This window comes from Chlorocebus sabaeus, chromosome 15 (assembly GCF_047675955.1).
Source record: "Chlorocebus sabaeus isolate Y175 chromosome 15, mChlSab1.0.hap1, whole genome shotgun sequence".
Lineage (NCBI taxonomy): Eukaryota > Metazoa > Chordata > Mammalia > Primates > Cercopithecidae > Chlorocebus > Chlorocebus sabaeus.
Window position 1 is genome coordinate 52201150 of NC_132918.1, and position 23264 is coordinate 52224413.

Consider the following 23264-nt stretch of genomic DNA (forward strand, 5'->3'; position numbering starts at 1 on the left):
CAGCTCCTCAGATGTTTAGCAGATCACATGAGGTTGACCCTTTAACTGGGAGTAGCTAGCTTACTGCTAGAATCAAGAATGTTAATCTCAGCAGTCATCTCCTATATTATAGTATTGCTAGAGGTAGGTCTGCACTCAGAATTCTCCCTAGTGCAGACCCAAGAAGGACAGCATCCCTTCTTGTCTTCTGGTGCTTCAGGCATTCGGGAGACCACCAGGCACATGCTGATTTGCCCTCAAGGGAAATGTGATCCTGATTATCCATGCCTGTAGGGGGAGGATTATATGGATTAAACTAAATCCATGGGTAATCCAAAGGCTTTATTTTAAACTACAGTTTAACCACATTCCTGACCACAGTTTTTTCTTGTATTTCTAATAACTAATTTATAATATTTACTGATTTCACATTTATCTCCATCTCCTGCCACTTAGAAGTAATGGCAGTTGTGAAGCTGAGGAAAGATGGAAGAAGGAGTTAGATAAATCAACCAGCAGATGATTTGGTATTAACTGGGTGGTTTAGCTACAATGCTTTCTAGACCTTGAAGACCTGAATTCCATGAATTCCTTACCTGCTGAGTCATTGGTAACTGTCAACAAGAGGTCAAACTCCATTTTGATACATTTGTACTTTACTTGCTTAAATTATTGAGCTTTTGTGATTTAAGTAATCAGTATTTCAGATTATCAGAATTATAAATATAATCCAATTTGAAGTTTTCCTTTACTGTTTGCTTAATAAGTTAGCCTATTGATAGTTTTTTTGTTTAAAAAATTTTTTTAATTATTGTTTTTTGAGACAGAGCCTGTTCTGTTGCCAGGCTGGAGTGCAGTGGCACCATCTCAGCTCTCCAACCTCTGACTCCCTGGTTTAAGTGATTCTCCTGCCTCAGCCTCCATTACAGGCATGCGCCACCATGCTCAGCTAATTTTTGTATTTTTAGTAGAAACGGGGTTTCACTATGTTGTCCAGGATGGTCTCCATCTCCTGACCTCGTGATCTGCCCGCCTCCACCTCCCGAAGTACTGGGATTTCAGGTGTGAGCCACCTTGCCCGGCTGTTGCTTTTTTTTTTCTGTACCCAGTCTACTATTACATCTGACAAGTTACGTGTTCGTGGTTAGACAATAACTATTTTAAGTGGTCATATTTCATTAAATAGTTGAAATATGGTCACTTAAAATTGTTTATTCTTGATTTAGTATAGGCCTTGTATTTATTTTTATTTTTTGTTTTAGGTACAGAGTCTTGCTGTGTTGCCCAGCTGGCCTGTAACTCCTGGGCTCAAGCGATCCTCCCACCTCAGCCTCCAGAATAGCTGGGACCACGGGCAGGTGTTGTATTTAGATACTGTTAAAGTCAGTGTTTTCTTGTAGCTTCATAAACCATTTCAAATTGCTGCCATTGTGTTATCTGAAAAAAAAATGTAGTTTGTTAACTAAAAGGTTTTTCTGCAGTTACATATATATATATATATATTTTTTAGATGGAGTCTCACTCTGTATCCCAGGCTGGAGTGCAGTGGAGTGATCTCGGCTCACTGCAACCTCCACCTCCTGGGTTCAAGCCGATTCTCCTGCCTCAGCCTCCCAAGTAGCTGGGATTACAGGCGCATGCCACACACCCGGCTGATTTTTGGATTTGTAGTAGAGATGAGGTTTCACCATGTTGGCCAGGCTGGTCTCGAACTCCTGACCTCGGGTGATCCACCCACCTTAGCCTCCCAAAGTGTTGAGCCATCATACCTGGCTGCAGTTAAATATTTTCTTTTTATTTTATTTTTGAGACAGAGTCTTGCTGTGTTGCCCAGGCTGGAGTGCAGTGACGTGAACTTGGCTCACTGCAACCTCTGCCTCCCGGGTTCTAGCTATTCTCTTGCCTCAGCCTCCCGAGAAGCTGGAGCTACAGGTGTGCACCACCACACCCAGCTAATTTTTGTATTTTTTAGTAGAGATGGGGTTTCACCATATTGGCCAGGCTGGTCTCGAACTCCTGACCTCATGATCTGCCCTTCCTGACCTTGTGATCTGCCTGCCTCGGCCTCCCAAAGTGCTGGGATTATAGGCAGGAGCCACCGTACCCGGCCTAGTTATATATTTTCAAAAGTTAAGTTCCATATTTATGAGCTAAAGAGTTATAATTCCCCTTAAATTTTGAGCGAGAGTTCCTGGGGATAACCAACTGGAATTCTTTTTTTTTTTTTTTCTGGAGACAGGGTCTTGCTCTGTCACCCAGGCTGGAGTGCAGTGGCACCATCTTGGCTCTCTGTAGTGTGGACCTCCTGAGCTCAAGCGAGCCTCCCCAGTATCTGGGATTGTAAGCGTGTGCTACCATGTCTGGCTGCTTTTTGTATTTTTCGTGGAGAAAGATTTTGCCATGCTGCTCAGGCTAGTCTCAAACTTCTGGGCTTGAGTGATCTGCCAGCCTCAGCCTCCCAAAGTGCTGGGATTACAGGCGTGAACCAAAGCACCTGGCCAAGTTGTCTTAACTCTTGATGTGCACCTTTACCCACCATTCCATTTTTAATGTTTTTCCTTTTTAAATTTTTATTTTATTTTTATTTTTTGAGATGGAGTCTCACTCTGTTGCCCAAGCTGGAGTGCAGTGACATGATCTCGGCTCACTGCAACCTCTGCCTCCCAGGTTCAAGCGATTCTCCTGCATCAGCCTCCCAAGTAGCTGGGATTACAGGTGCCTGCCACCACTCTCGACTAATTTTTGTGTTTTTAGCAGACGTGGGGTTTCACCATGTTGGCCTGGCTGGTCTTGACGTCCTGACCTCAGATGATCCGCCCGCCTTGGCCTCCCAAAGTGCTGGGATTACAGACATGAGCCACCACGCACAGGCTATTAATATGTTTTCTAACTGAGGAGCTTCTGGATTTCAGGTCTTCATTTTGCTCACAAGTATTGTCTAATATCTCTGTAATTTGTACGTGATGGTACAGTGGCTCCTGACCTCAAGTGAGCCACCCACCTCGGCCTCCTAAAGTGCTGGGATTATAGGTATGAGCCACCGTGCTCGGCCCTGACCATTAATTCTTTTTTTTTTTTGAGACGAAGTCTTGATCTGTCGCCAGGCTGGAGTGCAGTGGCACAATCTCAGCTCACTGCAACCTCTGACTCCTGGGTTCAAGAGATCTCCTGCCTCAGCCTCCCTAGTAGCTGGGATTACAGGCATGCACCACCATGCCCAGCTAACTTTTGTATTTTTAGTAGAGACGGGGTTTCATCATGTTGGTCAGGATGGTCTTGATCTCCTGACCTCATGATCCGCCTGCCTCGGCCTCCCAAAGTGCTGGGATTACAGGCGTGAGCCACCACGCCTGGCCCCCATTAATTCTTTCTGTAGGCATTATCCTATTGGTATACTCACATGTGTGGAAAATGATGTATGGTGAAGGCTATTTGTTGCATATTGTTTATAATAAATAAACAATGAAGAAAGTGTTTATGTACTGATGTGAAATCATTTTACCACATAAATCAGTTAGGTTAAAAAACCACAAAGGTGCCAGGCGCAGTGGCTCACGCCTTTAATCTCAGCACTTTGGGAGGCCGAGGTGGGTGGATCACCTGAGGGCAGGAGTTTGAGACCAGCCTGACCAACATGGAGAAACCCTGTCTCTACTAAAAATACAAAATTAGACCAGCGTGGTGGCGCATGCCTGTAATCCCAGCTATTTGGGAGGCGGAGGCAGGAGAATGGCTCAAACCCAGGAGGCAGAGGTTGCAGTGAGCTGAGGTTGTGCCATTGCACTCCAGCCTGGGCAACAAGGGGGAAACTCTGTCTCAAAAAAAAACAAACCACAAAGGTGTGGTTATAACATGTGGGGAATGCTATCATTGTTATTACATTTATTCCTATTAATGAGTAATGTAATAATATTGTTAACAGGAAATTCTGATGTGGTCTGGAGGTTTAGGGAAGGTTTCCTAGTGGAGGTGATGTTTGAATTGAAATGTGAAGGGTGAATTATGTAGGTCAGTGTTTCTCATCTGGGGTTGGGCCTGATGTTTAGGGACTGTTTCAGAAATGAGAGCAGGGGACGATTTTAGCTTGTACAGTTATTGGGGGATGTATTAGTATTTAGTGTGCAAAGGCCAGTCATGTTAGCCTTAGTAATATAAAGTGTGCAACAGTCTTGCAAAGCAAAGATTTGTTTTGTGTCCTGTAAGATCATAAATTTTCACTTCACATAGGTGAACACCTATTTGTTTTGGTCCGTAACAGTGGATCTCAACTCTAGCTGCACATCAAAATCACTTGGGAAGGTTTTATTGATTGATTGATTGAGACAGAGTCTCGCTCTGTTGCTTTGGCTGGAGTGCAGTGGCGCAATCTCAGCTCACTGCAGCTTCTGCCTCCGGTTCAGGCGATTCCTGCCTCAGCCACCCAAGTAGCTCGAGACTATAGACACTTGTGACCATGCCCAGCTAATTTTTGTATTTTTAGTGAAAATGGGGTTTCGCCATGTTGTCCAGGTTGGTCTCAAACTCCTGGCCTCAAGTGATCTGCCCGCCTTGGCCTCCCAAAGTGTTGGGATTACAGGTGTGAGCCACACCATTCCTGGCCTACTTGGGAAGTTTTTAAAAGATGATGAGGCTGTAACTCATACGAATTACATAAAAGTCTTTGAGATGATACCTCAGCATCAGTATTTAAAAATTTCCTTCTTATTCTAATGTATGGCCCAGGTTGGAACCATTGGCCTAAATCCTAACTTCATTTTACACATAAACAAAATATAAAAATGGCATAGTTTTAATATTCAGTTTTCCCAGAATTCACCTTCTTTGGAAATCTAGAAGAGATTATGCTTTGGTTTGTTCAGAACTTTACCAAGAGTTATCTTTCTAAAATTTATGTCTCCAATGGCATATGTTGGTAGTGATTTTTTTTTTTGGGGGAATGGAGTCTTGCTCTGTCACCCAGGCTGGAGGTCAATGGCACGATCTCGGCTCACCGCAACCTCTGCCTCCTGGGTTCAAGCGATTCTTCTGCCTCAGCCTCCTGAGTAGCTGGTACTACAGGCATGTACCACCACGCCTGGCTAATTTTTGTATTTTTAGTAGAGACGGGGTTTCACCATATTAGCCAGGATGGTCTCCATCTCCAGACCTTGTGATCCACCCACCTTGGCCTCTCAAAGTACCGGGATTACAGGCGTGAGCCACTGCAGCCGGCCTGGTAGTGATGTTTAATCACTAAGGCAATATGTGCACATCAGTCTGCCTTTGCAGCTGTGATATTCAATAATTTTAAGTTTAGGTTCAAGGTTTGACTACCTTTTTATGACTTATAATGTAGTTGTACCAGAGCATTTACAATTAGCATATATATATAATTTTGTGTTAAGTTACATTCCTTTTATTTCTCCTTTATATTACAGTTAAGACTCTATATAATAAAAACATATGTGTAACTAATTTTGTTTAGTTTGTATTATGTATACATTTTGTTTCAAATGGTAAAGGGATGTTATGAAATATTTATTATTTTAAAAAAGGAAGCATTGGGTCCAACATGGCTGAAGGTGAAGGACTGCTGGGATGTGGGGGTGCAGCATGTGGCAAGGCTCTTTAGCAGGAGGGAGCCTGGCCTTTTGAAGGAACCAGAAGGAGGCCATTCTAGCCTGAGAGGAGAGAGTGAGGCGGAGAGGTGTGTAGGATAAGGGTGTAAGATGAGCCAAAAAGGAAGGTAGAGTCCATGCAGCACCTTGTAGGCTGTGGGAAGGATCTTGCAGAGCTGTTTGACTAGAACAAAAGCTGAGGCATTATGAGCTGTAGAGTTGCTTGAACAAGTGGAATTTATAGCTGAAATGGACATTAAAGAGCATATAGTTAAACCATCTTGTTTTACAAATAAGAGAAAGGAAGTTAAGGGAACTTTCCCAAGGTCACACAGTGAGTAAATGAGCTGGAGCCATAACTTGATGACACAGTTCTTTGTTTCTGCCTGACTGCCAGGCAGGGGAGTTAGATTTTAGACATTTAGGAGCATATTGGGTTTTGAGCAAGAGAATTCCAGGATGGAGATGGCTGCATGGCTGTGTGCAGGCTGGAGGCAATGAATAATAGGGAGTCATGAAGTCAGGACCTCCATGATTTTATTCTGTGGTCAAACTGAATCACTAAATAAGAGTTTCCATCTTGACTATTATTTTAAATAGAGACAGAGTCTTGCTCTGTTACCTAGGCTAGACTTGAACTCCTAAGCTCAAGCTATCGATAGCTCCCACCTCAGCCTCCTGAGTAGCTGGGACTACGGGCATGTACCACCATGCCCAGCCCCATCTTGACTTAAGCTCAGTTATTTAATAGCTTTTGTTTTCCTTTTTAGAGATGGGATCTCATTCTGTTGCCCAGGCTGGAGTGCAATGGCGAAGTCATAGGTCACTGCAGCCTCAAACTCCAGAGTTCAAGTGAACCTCCCACTTCAGCCTCTGGTGACTCAGGAGACACAAGCCACTGTGCCTAGCTAATAGTTTTTTGTGTTAATGTACCTTTCTCCCTTTCTAGATCGTATACCTTTTACTTCCTGTACATTCTTGCCCAGTGCTTTATTTATATAAAGTAATGAGTTTTACTTGTGAGTTCCCTTAGCATCAAAGTTTGAATTGGGCCACCAGCCTACTAGCATCTATGTTTTATGTTGCTGCATTGCCTCTTTACCTGGTTGTGTTTTTGGCTCAGTAGTTTTAGGGGTGCCTGCAAGGATTAATTAATACTCTTCTCTACCAGCATACTTTAATGACTCTACTTTTTTTTTCAAGATGACGTTTTGCTCTTGTTGCCCAGGCTGGAGTGCAATGGCGTGATCTCAGCTCACCGCAACCTCTGCCTCAGCCTCCCAAGTAGCTGGGATTACAGGCATGTGTCACCAGGCCTGGCTAAATTTTTTTGTATTTTTAGTAGAGATGGGGCTTCTCCATGTTGGTCAGGCTGGTCTTGAACTCCTGACCTCCAGTGATCCACCTGCCTTGGCCTCCCAAAGTGCTGGGATTACAGGCGTGAACCACGGCTCCCGGCCAATTACTATGCTTTTAAGTTGTGCTGAAAATAGGGAAATAAATAGGACCTCTAAAGTTTAGATCTTTTTCAGAATGATTTTTTGTGCACTTAATTCTCCGTAATATTAGCCATGGATTGGTCCTATTATGGTACATCATCTGCCCACCCACATGAGGTGAACAAACTCTCAGAATTCTTGATACCATTTAGTGACTTCACAGTGAGGGTAGACTCATTGTTACTAGCAATTAACTGACAATCTCCAGTGAAACTGTCACCTTGTGGTTTTTGTTTTTTATTTTTTAAATTTTTATTTATTTATTTGTTTATTTATTTTTGAGACAAAGTCTCGCTCTTGTCCCCAGGCTAGAGTGCAATGGCGCGATCTTGACTCACCGCAACCTCTGGCCTCCTGGGTTCAAGCGATTCTCCTGCCTCAGCCTCCTGAGTAGCTGGGATTACAGGCGCCTGCCACCATGCCCCGTTAATTTTTGTATTTTTAGTAGAGCTGGGGTTTCACCATGTTGGCCAGGCTGGTCTTGAGCTCCTGACCTCAGGTGATCCGCCTGCCTCATTCTCCCAAAGTGCTGGGATTATAGGCATGAGCCAGCACGCCCGTCTGATTTTTTATTTTACTTTGTTTACTTTTTAGAGACAGGGTCTCACTCTGTTGCCCAGGCTCACTACAGCTACAACCTCCTGTGCTCAAACAATCCTCCCACCTCAGCCTCCCATATAGCTGGTACCACAGGCATGCGCCACTATGCCTGGCTAATATTTGTACTTTTGTAGAGATAGGGGTTTCGCCACATTGCCCAGGCTGGTCTTGAGCTACTGAGCTCAAGTGATCCATCTGCCTTGGTCTCCAAAAGTGCTGGGATTACAGGCATGAGCCATTGCACCCCACCCACCTTGTGGTTTTTAACTACCTTATTCAAATATGTAAACAGATTACCACTGAGTGTGTGTGTGTGAGTGAAAAATACCTAAGAAGAAGAGCAGTTGCTGCCATGTATTGAGGATTTCTTTGTGCAGGCACCAGGCTAAGTGCATAATTATTTATTTGAATGCAGTTTATCTCTCGGTATCTGTGAAGGATTGGTTCCAGGATTCCCTGTGGACATCAAAATCCGTGGGTGCTCAAGTCTCTTAGATAAAATGGTGTAGTAGTTGCATGTAACCTGCACACATCCTCCTGTATACTGTGTACTACTACTGTATGTTGTTTTAGAGATAACCTGTGCATTTATGAATAATTTATCAATATATACATGTAAACCCCCACTCACAAATGGCAGCATAGCATGCTCATTATTCTATGTCTTCTCTTATCACTTAATATATTCGATACCATGTATCTGTAGGTGTAGAACTGCTTTATTCTTTTTTCAGGACTGCTTTGTATTGTGTCAATGTAACTTTTTTTTCTGTATTGATATATGAATGGATGTTTAAATTGTTTCTAATCTTTTTTAAATGATTTTTCTTTCTTTTTTTTTTCTTTTGTAACACCAGGCATTAAGAGTTTGTAATCCTTTGTTACAGTTTTGACTAGTTTTTTTTTTTTGAGACAGGATCTGGTTCTGTCACCCAGGTTGGAGTGTAGTGGCACGATCTTGGCTCACTGCAACCTCTGCCTCCTGAGCTCAAGGCATCCTCCCACCTCAGCCTCCAGAATAGCTGGGACTGCAGGAATACACCACCACACCAGACTAATTTTTGTATTTTTTGTAGAGATGGGATTTTGCCATGTTGCCCAAGCTGATCTAGAATTCCTGAGCTCAAGTGATCTGCCCACCTCGGCCTCCTGAAGTGCTGGGATTACAGATGTGAGCCATGCCTGTGTGGTTTTGACTAGTTTAATATGGCCAAATTCGAGATCAACCTTTGGAACATATGTGTGGAGACAGAGACAAAGGATAACCGTTGAGTGGAGGAATGGAAGGTGAAGGGTTGGGGAAATCTAGAGAGAGCTAGAAAAAGTAAAGGGAAGAGATATTTAAGGAGAGAGGAATAAAGAATAGGAGTGAAATAGCCCTGGTCTTCCAAAGGCTGATATTGAAATCCAAGACTCAATTTTTTTTTTTTTTGAGATGGTCTCACTCTGTCACCTAGGCTAGAGTGCAGTGGTGTGACCTCAGCTCACTGCAACCTCCCCCTCCCGGCTTCAAGTGATGCTCCTGCCTCAGCCTCCCAAGTAGCTGGGATTATAGGCACTCACCACCACATCTGGCTAATTTTTGTATTTTTAGTAGAGACGTGGTTTCACCATTTTGGTCAGGGTGGTCTCGAACTCCTGATTTCAAGTAATCCTCCTGCCTTGGCCTCCCAAAGTGCTGGGATTACATACATGAGCCACTGCATCCACCCAACTCAATCTTTCTATTACTGTCTTGGAACCAGACTGTTTGAGTTTATAGTTATTAGTCATGTGATCTTGGGCAAGTTGTCTTTTCTTTCTGTCCCTCCATGTCCTCTTAAAAATGGGATAGATGGGATTGTATCTCATCATCTCATCATGTGTTGATTCATGTAGAGCTGTTAGTATAGAATCCACATTGAGAAAGCTTTCTGCTCCTTTCCCCATCCCCAACTTGGCTCTTAATTCAGCCTTTTTCAGCCCAGGTGTATTCCTCCTCCAAACCATTTAGGTTGTGGTAAGGGCCCCACTTGTGTATCTTACACCTTTGTTAGCTTTTACCCCATTTCTTTGGAATGCTGGTATCTAATTGTTTACCCCACCTGAGGGTGAGGAATCATCTCTTGTAATGTCTCGTATAATTTAATTTCTGCCACCACCACCACTAAAATTCTTAACATAATGCCTGGTATAGAGTAGGTCCTTAATCGGCTGGGCGCGGTGGCTCACGTCTGTAATCCCAGCACTTTGGGAGGCCGAGGCGGGAGGCTCATGAGGTCAGGAGATTGAGACTGTCCTGGCTAACAAACGATTGTCCTGGCTAACACGGTGAAACCCTCCTAAAAATACAAAAAATTAGCTGGGCGTGGTGGCAGCACCTGTAGTCCCAGCTACTCAGGAGGCTGAGGCAGGAGAGTGGTGTGAACCTGGGAGGCGGAGCTTGCAGTGAGCCAAGATCATGCCACTGCACTCCAGCCTGGGCAACAGAGCGAGACACCGTCTCAAAAAAAAAAAAAAACAGTAGGCCCTTAATCATGTGTGAATTAAACTGAAGAAAGACTTTGGTCTTAGAAACATTTAGCTTGAACAAGCTAACTTAGCATTGACTCTGAGGTTGTTTAAATCTTTGGGAACTGTATTACTTAAGTGTGTCTAAACTGTCTGGGTGAACCATAGTCTGTACGTACGAAATGCTGGGTTAGAGCAGAGGGATTCTCTTGACAGAAAAGCTGATGTGGTCCTAAATAGCATTGGTAGAATTGTAGCACCTCCTAAAAAGGAATGATGTTCAGTTCTAGACAACACTAAAAAAATGCTTTTTTCTTATTTTGGGATAATTGTAGATTCACATGCAGTTGTAAAAAATAATACAGAGGAATCCATTATCCTTTACCCATAATATTCCAATGGTAACATCTTGCATAACTATGGAAAGATATCACAGCCACAAAATTGACTTGGATATAGTTCATATATCTTACAAAAATTTCACCAGTTTTATATTCACTTATTTCAGTGTATATTTAGGTCATTCAATTTTTTTATATATATAGATTTGAGTGACCACCACCACAGTAAAGTCACAATAGTTCCATTACAAGAGTCTCTCATTCTGGCTGGGCGTGGTGGCTCACACCTGTAATCCCAGCACTTTGGGAGGCTGAGGTAGGTGGATCACCTGATGTGAGGAGTTCAAGACCAGCCTGGCCAACATGGTGAAACCCCGTCTCTTCTAAAAATACAAAAAATTAGCCGGGCGTGGTGGCACATGAGTACAGTCCCAGCTACTTGGAAGGCTGAGGCAGGAGAATCGCTTGAACCTGGGAGTTGGGGGTTGCAGTGAGCTGAGATCATACCGTTGTACTCCAGGCTAGGTGACAGAGTGAGACTTTCTGTCAAAAAAAAAAAAAAAAAAAAAAAAAAAAGCCAGGCATGGTAGCTCACGCCTGTAATCCCAATATTTTGGGAGGCTGAGGTGGGCAGATCATGAGATCAGGAGTTCAATACCAGCTTAACCAATATGGTGAAACGCCATCTCTACTAAAAATACAAAAATTAGCCAGGAGTGGTGGCACCCGCCTGTAGTCCCAGATACTTGGGAGGTTGAGGCAGGAGAATTGCTTGAACCCAGGAGGCGGAGGTTGCAGTGAGCCGAGATCGCACCACTGCACCCCAGCTTGGGTGACAGCAAGACTCTGTCTCAAAAAAAAAAAAAAAAACTCTCATTCCACCTTTTTTATATCCCCAGTCACCTCCCTTCCACCCTCTCTAACCTCTGGCAACTACGAATCTGTTCTCCATCTTTATGATTTTGTCATTTCAAGAATGTTATATAAATGAAATCATCTAGGAGCTTGGCTTTTTTCTTTTAGAGATACGATCTTGCCCTGTTGCCCAGGCTTTAGTGCAGTGGTATGATCATAACTCACTGCAGCCTCAAACTCTTGGGCTCAAGCAATCTTCTGACCTCAGCTTCCCAAGTAGCTGGGACTTACAGGCATGTGCCACTACACCCAGCTAATTTTTTAAAGTTTTTGTAGAGACAAGGTTTTGCCATAGTGCCCAGGCTGGTCTTAAATTCCTGAGCTCCAGTGATCTTCCTGCCTTGGCCTCCCAAAGTGCTGGGATTACAGGCATGAGCCACCATGCTTAGCCTGTTTTTTTTTTTCAGTCAGCATAATTCCCTGAAGATCCATCTAAATTGTTATGTTTATCTGTAGAAATTTTCTTGCATATCAATAGTATAGTTACATTTAGAAAATTTAACATTGGCCAGGCATGCTGGCTCATGCCTGTAATCCCAGCACTTTGGGAGGCCGAGGCGGGTGGATCATGAGGTCTGGAGATTGAGACCATCCTGGCTAACACGGTGAAACCCCGTCTCTACTAAAAATACAAAAATTAACCGGGCGTGGTGGCGGGCGCCTGTAGTCCCAGCTACTCGGGAGGCTGAGACAGGAGGTGAACCCGGGAGGTGGAGATCGTGCCACTGCACACCAGCCTGGGTGACAGAGTGAGACTCTGTCTCAAAAAAAAAAAAAAAAACAAGGAAAACTCACGCCAGCCTGGGAAGGACCTTACCTTGTACTTCTAACCACCAAGACTGTCATTCGTAACCAAGACTGTCATTCATACAGCAAAAGAAGGATGAACGCGTCACCCAGGCTGGAGTGTAGTGGCACAATCTTAGCTCACTGCAACCTCTGTTCACTGCAACCTCCACCTCCCAGGTTCAAGCAATTCTGCCTCAGCCTCCTGAGTAACTGGAATTACAGGCATGCACCACCACGCCAAGCTAATTTTTGTATTTTTAGTAGGGACAGAATTTCGCTACATTGACTAGGCTGGTCTCAAATGCCTGACCTTGTGATCTGTCTGTCTTGGCCTCCCAGAGTACTGGGATTATAGGCGTGAGCCACCGCGCCTGGCCGACGACATTTCTTGTTTTTGATGACCATGACAGTTCTGAGGAATACTGGTCAGTTATTTTGCATAATGTCTTTCAATTGAATTTTTCTGATTTTTGTTTTGTTTTGTTTTGTTTTTAGAAGGAGTCTCACTCTGTCACCCAGGCTGGAGTGCAGTGGTGCGATCTCGGCTCACTGCAAGCTCCGGCTCCCAGGTTCACGCCATTCTCCTGCCTCAGCCTCCCGAGTAGCTGGGACCACAGGCGCCCACCACCACGCCCGGCTAATTTTTTGTATTTTTTTAGTAGAGACGGGGTTTCACCGTGTTAGCCAGGATGGTCTCGATCTCCTGACCTCGTGATCCGCCCGTCATGAGGGGATTACAAAGGGGATCCAAAGTGCTGGGATTACAGGCTTGAGCCACCGCGCCCGGCCTGATTTTTTTTTTTTAAATGATTAGACTGGAATTACGGATTTTTGAGAGGATGACCACAGAGGTAAAGTGCCATTTTTCTGACATGATATCAAAAGTATATACTAAAAAATGAATTATCATTGTTGATGTTGTCCTTGATCGACTGACTGAGGTAGTTGGTTAGGTTTCTCTGCTATAAAGTTACTCTTTCCCTCTCCTTTTCATATTATACTTTTTGGAAGGAAGGCACTACGTGCAGCTCACACTTAAAGAGTGGGGCGTTATAGTTCATTTCCTTGATGGGGGTGTATCTACACAAATTATTTGGAATTTTGTGTGGGAGATTTATTCTCCTCTCCCATTTATTTGTTTAATCATTTACTTATATCAGTGTAGACTAGTATATATTTTGTACTTTGGTTTATAATCCAATACTTCATTACTTTGTTGCTCAGAATATTTTAGCTTTGGCCATTGGGAGCTCTTTCAGTTTGCCCTGTGCCCCTTTGACGATTTCCTATCATTGTGTGTGTGTGTTTGAGCACTTTTTTACTTTACGTTACTACAAGATATTCAAGGCTTACTTTGTGTATTTCTTACCTCATCCTAGGATCAGTCATTTCTCCAAGGGAACTGGTCCCTTTTATTGGAGAATAGTATTAGAAACTAAGAGCTGACCATAATATGTACTCTTTACTACTGGGGTGTCTGCTTCTAAGCTCTCTCAGCTGATAGAGCAAGGAAATATATGTGAACACTATATACATATGTCTATAAATTTTTCCATATTTGTCTATGTTAAGCTAAACATTAGTTTATACTGATGTTTCTAACTCCAATCCACTTTTGCTTCCTCTTCTTGTTTAACTGCTGTAAACTCCTACTCCAATAGTGAAATATCTGGCTTTTTGTTTTCTTTTTTTGGAGACGAAGTCTCATTCTTGTCCCCCAGGCTGGAGTACAGTAGTGCAGTCTTGGCTCACTGCAACCTCCGCCTCCCGTGTTCAAGCGATTCTCCTGCCTCAGCCTCCCGAGTAACTGGGATTACAGGTGCACACCACCATGCCCGGCTAACTTTTTTGTGTATTTTTAGTAGAGATGGGGTTTCACCATGTTGGCCAGGATGGTCTTGAACTCCTGACCCCGGATGATCCACCTGCCTCGGCCTCCCAAAGTGCTGGGATTACAGGCATGAGCCACCGTGCCCGGCCAGAAGTTGTAAGTTTTAATAAAGACCAGGTTACCCATTTTTTTTTTTTTTTATAGATCTTGCTTTTTGGTGTTGTCTGAAAACTCATAGCCAAACTCAAGATCAACTGGATTTTCCCTTTAAACAGCAGAAATAAATATTTTTAATATATAAAATGTATTAGTATATATTATATAGTATAATATATTCACATATAAAACTTTTATATTCATATATAAAACATTATTATATATAGTGTGTGTGTGTGTATATATAGAGAGAGAGAGAGAGAAAGAGAGAGGGTCTAGATTTTCTCCTAATTTTTTTTTTCTGTTTTGAGACAGAGTTTCGCTTGTTGTCCAGTCTAGAGTGCAGTGGCATGATCTCATCTTACTGTAACCTCTGCCTCCCAGGCTCAAGCGACCCTCCCACCTCAGCGTCTTGTGTAACTGGGACTACAGGTGTGCATTCCCACACCTGGCTCTTTGTATTTTTCTTTGTAGAGACAGGGTCTCGCTTTGTTGCCCAGGCTGGTCTTGAACTCCTGGGCTCAAATGATCTTCCTGCCTTGGCCTTCCAAAGTGCTGAGGTTGCAGGTGTAAGCCACTGCACCCGGCCTTCTAAATGTTTTATAGGTTTACATATTACATGAGAGGTTGTTTTTTGAACTTCTTTTAACAGAGATTTTGACTGTTGTCAATAAGTAATATATTTTCCCCCCTTTAATTTCTTGGATGGGACATGGGGTTCTGTCGTAAGTTTTATAGTTAGAAAAAGAAATGGTGAAATGAAATTTTGGAACTTGCTGAGCAGTAGATAAGAAGCTCTGTTAATTTTGGAATTCAAATACCATATGTCACAGGGAGAAAAAAAAATCTGTCTTTTCCTGGCCCTCAATCTGATTGAGGGAACATGACATATATAATAAAAATAATCAGCAGTAAAGGCAGCATGTGGTGTAGTGCTTAATTGTGTTTTTCAAAAAAAACCCTCGAATTTATGAGGCGATCAAGGTCAGTGTGAGCTGGACTAGTAAGAGAAGGCATCTTGGAAGCCAGACTTTTTTTTTTTTTGAGACAGGGTCTTGCCGTCTTCCCCAGGCTGTAGTGTGCAATGACATGATCATCGTTCACTGCAGCCTCAACCTGCTGAGCTCAAAAGCAATCCTTCCACCTTTAGAGCATCTCAAGTAACTGGGACTACAGGTGCCACCACCATGCTTGGCTAAGTTTTAAAATTTTTAGTGTAGATGAAATCTTGTCATGCTGCCCGGGTTGGTCTTGAACTACTGGACTCAAGTGATCCTTCCACCTTGGCCTTCCAAAATGCTGGAATTATAGGTGTGAACCACTGTTCCCACCATGCCTGGACTTTTCTTTCTTTTTATAGCTGTACAACATTCCGTTATGTGGATGTACCATAGTGCATCTAACCAGTCCTCTATTGACAAACTTTAAGAAAGTTTATAGTGTATTGCCATTACAAGCAGTGCTATAATGGATAAATAAGGTTTATTTTATTATTATTTATTTTATTTTATTTTTTTTGAGACAGAGTTTCACTCTGTTGCCTATGCTGGAGTGCAGTGGTGCAATCTCGGCTCACTGCAACCTCCACCTCTCATGTTCAAGTGATTCTTGTGCCTCAGCCTCCTGAGTAGCTGGGATTACAGGTGCATGCCACCACACGTGGCTAATTTTTCTATATTTTGTAGAGGCGGGGTTTCATCATGTTGCCCAGGCTGGTCTTGAACTCCTGAGCTCAAGCAGTTCTCCTGCCTGGGCCTCCCAAAGTGCTAGGGTTATAGGGCCTGGATAAATAAGATTTAGATTTGACTTTGAAACATTTGGTTCATATCCTGTATTATCCCAAGATACAGATTGTGACCAGAAACAATGAAGGCAAATTGACATATTTTCTATAATAAGTGGCTCATATTTATAATAGTAGTTAACATATCTATATGTATGCATATAATTTATGTATTTGAGGACACTACTGCAAAAAGCTATAGGAGCTGTGGAATGCTTGCACATAGTATAAAGTTTAAAAATACAAGTTTATTATGGAGAGTAAACCTCTTACCCCCTGCCTAGAATCTGCAATATTCCAGTTTCTTTTATTTTAAGAGTGGTATTCTTCAATGTCCAGCTGTATACAGTATCACCATTGGCAGGTTGACTTATTTACCAGGGTGATTCCACCTAAGAAATCTTTATTTTTTCACTATTCTCCTAATACAAGCTTATTTTGCTGCTGACCATTCTAGCTGTTTACCTTTCATTGGTCTCTTTTCAAGTCTAATTTTTCTAGAGCAATCCTGAATAAGCAGGCCTCAATTTCTTTGAGGTTCAGAGCTTCCCCTCTTGTGTTCTAGTGTTGTCCAATACAACTATGTCGCTCTTGAAACTCCCTGTTCTGCTGAGCATGTTTAGTTATCATGTGGGTGAATAATATAACAGTGATCTTTTATTTTTATTTTTATTTTTGAGATGGAGTCTCACTCTGTCGCCCAGGCTGGAACGCGGTGGTGCAATCTCAGCTGACTACAACCTCTGCCTCCTGAGTTCAAGCAATTCTGCCTCAGCCTACAGAGTAGCTGGGACTACAGGCGTGCATCACCACACCTGGCTAATTTTTGTATTTTTGGTTGAGATGGTGTTTCGCCGTGTTGGCCAGGCTGATCTCGAACCTCTGACCTCAAGTGATCTGCCCACCTTGGCCTCCCAAAGTGCTGGGTTACAGGTGTGAGCTACCTCACCTGGCTGATTTCTCTTAGAGTCTGAAAAAAATCACTGAAGATTTAATAAATAAACCATTGATATGTGTATAATTATATTAGCACAGCTTTCTCAATCTTGAAGAAACTATTGCTCTGCTGATCTAATTAAGGAAGTTCTGATTCTTTTTGTAAGGGGAAGAATGGAAGATGGGGCTGGGCGCGGTAGCTCATGCCTGTAATCCCAGCACTTTGGGAGGCCAAGGTGGGAGGATCAGGAGGTCAAGAGATTGAGACCATCCTGGCCACCGTGGTGAAACCCCGTCTCTACTAAAAATACAAAAATTAGCCCGGTGTGGTGGGGCATGCCTGTAATACCAGCTACTCAGGAAGCTGAGGCAGGAGACTCGCTTGGACCGGGGATGCGGAGGTTGCGGTGAGCCGAGATTGCGCTACTGTACTCCAGCCTGGCAACAGAGCGAGACTCCATCTCAAAAAAAAAAAAAAAGGGGAAGATGTGCATCCTAAATCCGTTTTTTGTTTTGTTTTGTTTTTTTTTGTTTTTTTTTGAGACAGTCTTGCTCTGTCGCCCATACTGGAGTGCAGTGGCATGATCTCTGCTCATTGCAAGCTCCGCCTCCCAGGTTCATGCCATTCTGCCTCAGCCTCCCAAGTAGCTGGGACTAATTATTTTGGCTAATTATCCGGCTAATTATTTTGTATTTTTAGTAGAGACGGGGTTTCACCGTGTTAGTGAGGTTGGTCTTAATCTCTTGACCTCGTGATCCGCCTGCCTTGGCCTCCCAAAGTGCTGGGATTATAGGCATGAGCCACTGTGCCCTGCCATACTGAGTTTTCTAAAGGCTGCTTACAGTATACTTTGGAAAGAAATTGTAAAATTAAGAATTCTTAAGCAATTGCGTCTTGCATTTAGTGATTTAGATTTACATTTTAGCTTATTTTACAGCGATTTTGTTAAGAGTTGTTAAGAATATCAGATGAGAATAAAAACATCATTGTGTCCACTTAATTTAAAAGCCATAGTTTCCAGAGTTTTTGCTCTTTTGTTTTTTTTGAGACACGATCTCACTCTGTTATTCAGGCTGAGTGCAGTGGCATGATCACGACTCACTGCAGCCTCAACCTTCTTGGGCAAAAGCGATGCTTCCACCTCAGCCTCCTGAGTAGCTGGTACTACAGACATGTGCCACCTTGCCTGGCTGATTTTTTTTTTTTTTTTTTTTTCTGAGACGGAGTTTTGCTCTATCTCCCAGGCTGGAGTGCAGTGGCGTGATCTTGGCTCACTGCAAACTCCACTTCCTGGGTTCACGCCATATTCCTGCCTCAGCCTCCTGAGCAGCTGGGACTACAGGTGCCCACCACCACACCTGGCTAATTTTTTTGTATTTTTAGTAGAGACAGCGTTTCACCGTGTTAGCCAGGTTGGTCTCGATCTCCTGACCTTGTGATTCACCTGCCTCAGCCTCCCAAAGTGCTGGGATTACAGGCGTTAGCCACCGCGCCCGGCCGCCTGGCTGATTTTTAATTTTTTTGTAGTGAGGGGCTCTTGCTCTATTGCCCAGGCTGGTCTTGAACTCCTGGGCTCAAGCCATCCTCTTGCCTTGGCCTCCCAAAGTGCTAGGATTATAGGTATGAACTACCATGCCTGGCCTGTTTTTTTAAATAAAATATTAATGTATTTTTTCTCTATAAGAGGCCAAGTGATTTGTGAGGTTACTTCTTTTTTTATTTAAAAATTTTTTTTTTTATTTTTGGTAGAGGTGGAGTCTTGCTATGTTGTTCTGGGCTCAAGCAATCCTGCCTCTGCCTCCCAGAGTGCTGGGATTGTAAGTGTGAGCCACTGCACCTGGCCTGTCAAGTTGCTTCTATACCTATTTTCTTATCTAGAAGATGCGGAAACAGTATTAACCTGTTTGTAAATTATCTAACAATAATTGAATGCTTTGCTGTTATCTAGAAGATGTGGAAACAGTATTAACCTGTTTGTAAATTATCTAACAATAATTGAATGCTTTGCTGTGTTGATGTGGGCCTCCAGTGAATTGATTCTGGTCAAAATTCACACCTTTGGAATGTCAAATTTATTCACCTGAGAAGGCTGGAGCTTTCCTAGATAGACGAGCCACAGAGACTTTCTGAAAATCAAGGTAGAGAGCTAAGCGTTTTAGAGCTTCATGTTGTGTTTGAGAATGGAGGCTCAGAGAAGGAGGCCATCAGCTCCAGTGACTTCCCTAGTGCCTTTGTGGTAAAACTCAGCATAGAATTTTCCCTTCACACCTGAGCCTCCAAGAGCTTCTTTTGTGTCTTGGCTTGTATGACACCTTGCCTCCGCCTCATCCCAGGACTTTTCTGCAAAAGGAATTCTTTTCCCTTGGCCCAAGTGCTGCTTCAGATATCCAATTAGTGAACAATCTAGATATATTTGTTAAGCATCAAGGTACTGGGCCACGTGTAATAATAAGCAAGAGAGGCAAATGTGTGTCCTGTGTTCAGTAATGCTATCATGTTGGTGTTTACTTGGATTGGGAGGATGGGGGTTATTCGTATAAATGGAAAGAGGCATTGATTTAAAAACGAATGCAAATAAAGACAGGAAAATGTGTTTTGTCATATTCTAATTAGACAAAATTTAAAATATACATAAGTTTCATAAGTTGAGGATACTTGTTTGTGTTCTTTCTTAGTCATCTAGTCTCTGGCACTCTCCCTGCCTTGACACCACCTCCCTTCCCAACCTTTTTGAAAACAGTGGTTTAATTGTCTGCTTGCAGAGGTGGATACTTTTTATTCTGGTGGAAGACTGGAGCAGTGGGTGTTTGTTTACAGTTGAAGATGCCCTTTAGGATCTGCTTTCCTTGTTTCCTCAGGGCTGAACTTTCTGAAAAGGTCTGATCTAATGTGGTCATACCAGGTTTGACTTTATCTTTTATTCTACTTCTGACATTGCTGTCAGTTTATCGTAAGAATTTTCTTTCTTACATTTCTTTTAGCTAAAGAGTTGGCCATGGGAAACTCTGCTTTATTCACATACACCTTTATATTAATATATTAGAGTGTGTGAATATTTTCCTATATCCAACATTTATTGAGAGGATATGTGTTGTGTGCTGTATGAGGCACTGGGGATGCAAAGTTGAAGAAAGTTCATGGCTCATGGTTTTAGTTTTAAGAAACTTCAAGAGAGACTGGCAAATGAACAGATAATTCTGATATGTTGGGGTAAATACAAATGATAGATATAGATCCTATCTAGGGTATTGTGGATCACAGAATAGAGCAGGATTGGTACTCAAAATACAGTATGGGGACCCCAAGAGGTCCCTGAGCTCTGGAAGGTCCAAACTGTTTTTTTTTTTTTTTTTTTTTGAGACGGAGTCTCACTCTGTCGCCCAGGCTGGAGTGCAGTGGCACAATCTCGGCTCACTGCAAGCTCCGCCTCCTGGGTTCACGCCATTCTCCTGCCTCAGCCTCCTGAGTGGCTGGGACTACAGGCGCCCGCCACCACACCCGGCTAATTTTTTTTGTATTTTTAGTAGAGACGGGGTTTCACCGTGTCAGCTAGGATGGTCTCAATCTCCTGACCTCGTGATCCACCCGCCTCAGCCTCCCAAAGTGCTGGGATTACAGGCGTGAGCCACCACGCCTGGCCTTAACTTTTTTTTAAAAAAATAACAATACTGACACTATTTGACCTTTTTTCTCTCTTTTTTTCCCTCACAAATTAACAATGGAGTTTTCCACAGGCAAGGTAACTTGTTAATATCTCAGTAGAGGTGAGAATCCCTCCCTTCCACCCTCTTTCCCTCCTTTCCTTTCCTCCTCTATCCTTTCCCCTTTCTGCTTTCCCCCTTCCCTTTTCTTTCTTTCTTTTTTCTTTTTTTTGAGATGGAGTCTCTGTCACACAGGCTAGATTGTAGTGGCGCGATCTTGGCTCACTGCAACCTCCACCTCCTGGGTTCAAGCAGTTCTCCTGCCTCAGCCTTCCGAGTAACTTGGTTTATAGGCACCCGCCACCATGCCTGGCAATTTTTTTTTGTTTGTTTTTGTTTTTTTGTATTTTTAGTAGAGACAGGGTTTCACTATGTTGGCCAGGCTGGTCTTGAACTCCTGATCTCAAGTGATCCACCCACCTCGACCTCCCAAAGTTCTGGGATTATAGGTGTTTAGTCACTGTGCCTGGCCCCCCTTTTCTGTCCTTCTTTCTTTTTCTTCTTTTTTGTTTTTGTTTTTAGAAACAGGGTCTTGCTGCTTTGCGCAGGCTGGAGTTCAGTGGCACCATCATAGTTTACTGCAGCATTGAACTATGTTCAGGTGATCCACCCACCTCAGCCTCCCAAGTGGCTAGGATTACAGGTGTGTACCAACACACCCAGCTATTTTTTTTTTCTTTCTTTTTTTTTTTTTTTTTTTTTTGAGACGGAGTCTAGCTCTGTTGCCAGGCTGGGGTGCAGTGGCCCAATCTCAGCTCACTGCAACCTCTGCCTCCCGGGTTCAAGTGATTCTTTTGCCTCAGCCTCCCAAGTAGCTGGGACTACAGGCATGCGCCACCAAGCCTGGCTAATTTTTGTGTTTTTAGTAGAGACAAGGTTTCACCATGTTGGCCAGGACAATCTCTTGACCTCCTGATCCCCCTGCCTTGGCCTCCCAAAGTGCTGGAATTACAGGTGTGAGCCACTGCGCCCGGCTAATTTTTTATTTTTATTTTTTTTTAGAGATAGATCTGCTATGTTGTCCAGGCTGTCCTCCAACTCCTGTGCTCAAGCAATCCTGCTTCCTTAGCCTCTCAAAGCTTTAGGATTACAGGCATGAACCACTGCACCTGGCCTGTGACTGTTTTCAACTATAAACATATACCTATTCTGTCATTCTTACAACTTTGAATATGGGTAATTTTATCCATTTAATGCATTGATAATGGCTGTGGCATGATCCAGAAGCACACAGTGAACATAAAATGGGGAGGCTCTGATATTTGATACAAATTACTATGGTACAACTGCTCATTCCTGTGTAGATTATTGTTATTTTTAAAATAATACTCTTGCTATATCACCTCATTTCATTATTATGGGTACCAGTTCTACTTGCTTTTTTGACTTCTCATTTCATTTTTACTGTGCCTAGAGAATTTTGATAGAAGTCTTACCCCTAATTAGTTGTTTGAGAATAGGTAAACTTTTATTGAACTTACTGTAATAAGTGGGCTACATCCTACATAATACATTGAGTACGAAGTAAGGGCATGGGGGATTTTTAAAAACGCTTCCTGAATCTGTTCTGTTTTAGTGTGAAATTTATATGTGATTTTGAAATAATTGAGAATTAATAGAAAAGTTTAAAAATAGGCCGGGCACAGTGGCTCACGCCTGTAATCCCAGCACTTTGGGAGGCCTAGGTGGGCAGATAACCTGAGGTCAGGAGGTCCAAGACCAGCCTGTCCAATGTGGCAAAATCCTATCTCTACTAAAACTACAAAAATTAGCTGGGCGTGGTGGTGCACACCTGTAATCCCAAGTACTTAGGAGGCTGAGGCAGTAGAATCACTTGAACCCAGAAGATGGAGATTGCAGTGAGCCAAGATTGCACCACTGCACTCCAGCGTGGGTGATAGAGTGAGACTCCATCTAAAAAATAATAATAGAGTTGTAGCTGGGTGCAGTGGCTCAAGCCTGTAATCCCAGCACTTTCAGAGCCTGAGGTGGGAGGATTGCTTGAGCCCTGAAGTTTGAGACTAGCCTGTACCACATAGTAGACCCCATCCCTACAAAAAAAAAAAAAAAAAAATGCTGGGTGTGGTGGCACATGTCTGTAGTCCCAGCTACTCAAGAGGCTGAAGTGGGAGGATCCCTAGAGCCCAGGAGGTCAAGGCTGCAGTGAGCCATGATTGCACCACTACACTCCAGCTTCGGTGACAAAGACTGTTTAAAAAAAAAAAAAGTGTCATGGGTTAAAAGTTATCCTTAAGACTCTTCTATTCTCCAGTAGAAGTAGTATTTATATTAATAAATGGGAATTGTGATTATTAATAAATATTATAAAGATGATAAAGTAATGTGGTAGATAATGACCTAGGTTGCTATCTTAACTGTGAGACTATATAGAATGCCTCTTAGAGGAGGTAACTTTGAGTTAAAACATAAATGTTATGAACAGAAGACCTGGAGGCAGCACATTGCAAACGGAAAGAACAGCATGTACAAGAGCCCTACATTAGGAACAAAATGTGAGGAAGAGAAAATATACCAGTAAGGCTAGAGAGTAGTTGAATGAAGAGGAAAGCAGATGAGGTCAGGGCCTGGCATGTCAGCTTATGCCTGTAATCCCAGCACTTTGAGAGGCCGAAGTGGGTGGATTGC

At 42.9% G+C, this 23264-nt stretch overlaps 1 protein-coding gene across 6 annotated transcripts in view; it reads left to right on the top strand.

Annotated features, from left to right (window-relative positions):
* PIK3CB (phosphatidylinositol-4,5-bisphosphate 3-kinase catalytic subunit beta) overlaps nt 1-23264 on the top strand; it is a 183726-nt gene that overhangs the window by 7925 nt on the left and 152537 nt on the right. For 2 of the 6 annotated variants that reach the window (XM_073023562.1, XM_038002799.2), the window contains one exon: nt 1242-1361. The exons of 2 other annotated variants lie outside the window; for them this stretch is intronic. The gene's annotated coding sequence lies outside the window, so the exon portion shown is untranslated. The remainder of the gene's footprint in view (nt 1-1241; nt 1362-23264) is intronic. 2 more of the 6 variants (XM_073023563.1, XM_073023564.1) reach the window with 1 other exon arrangement.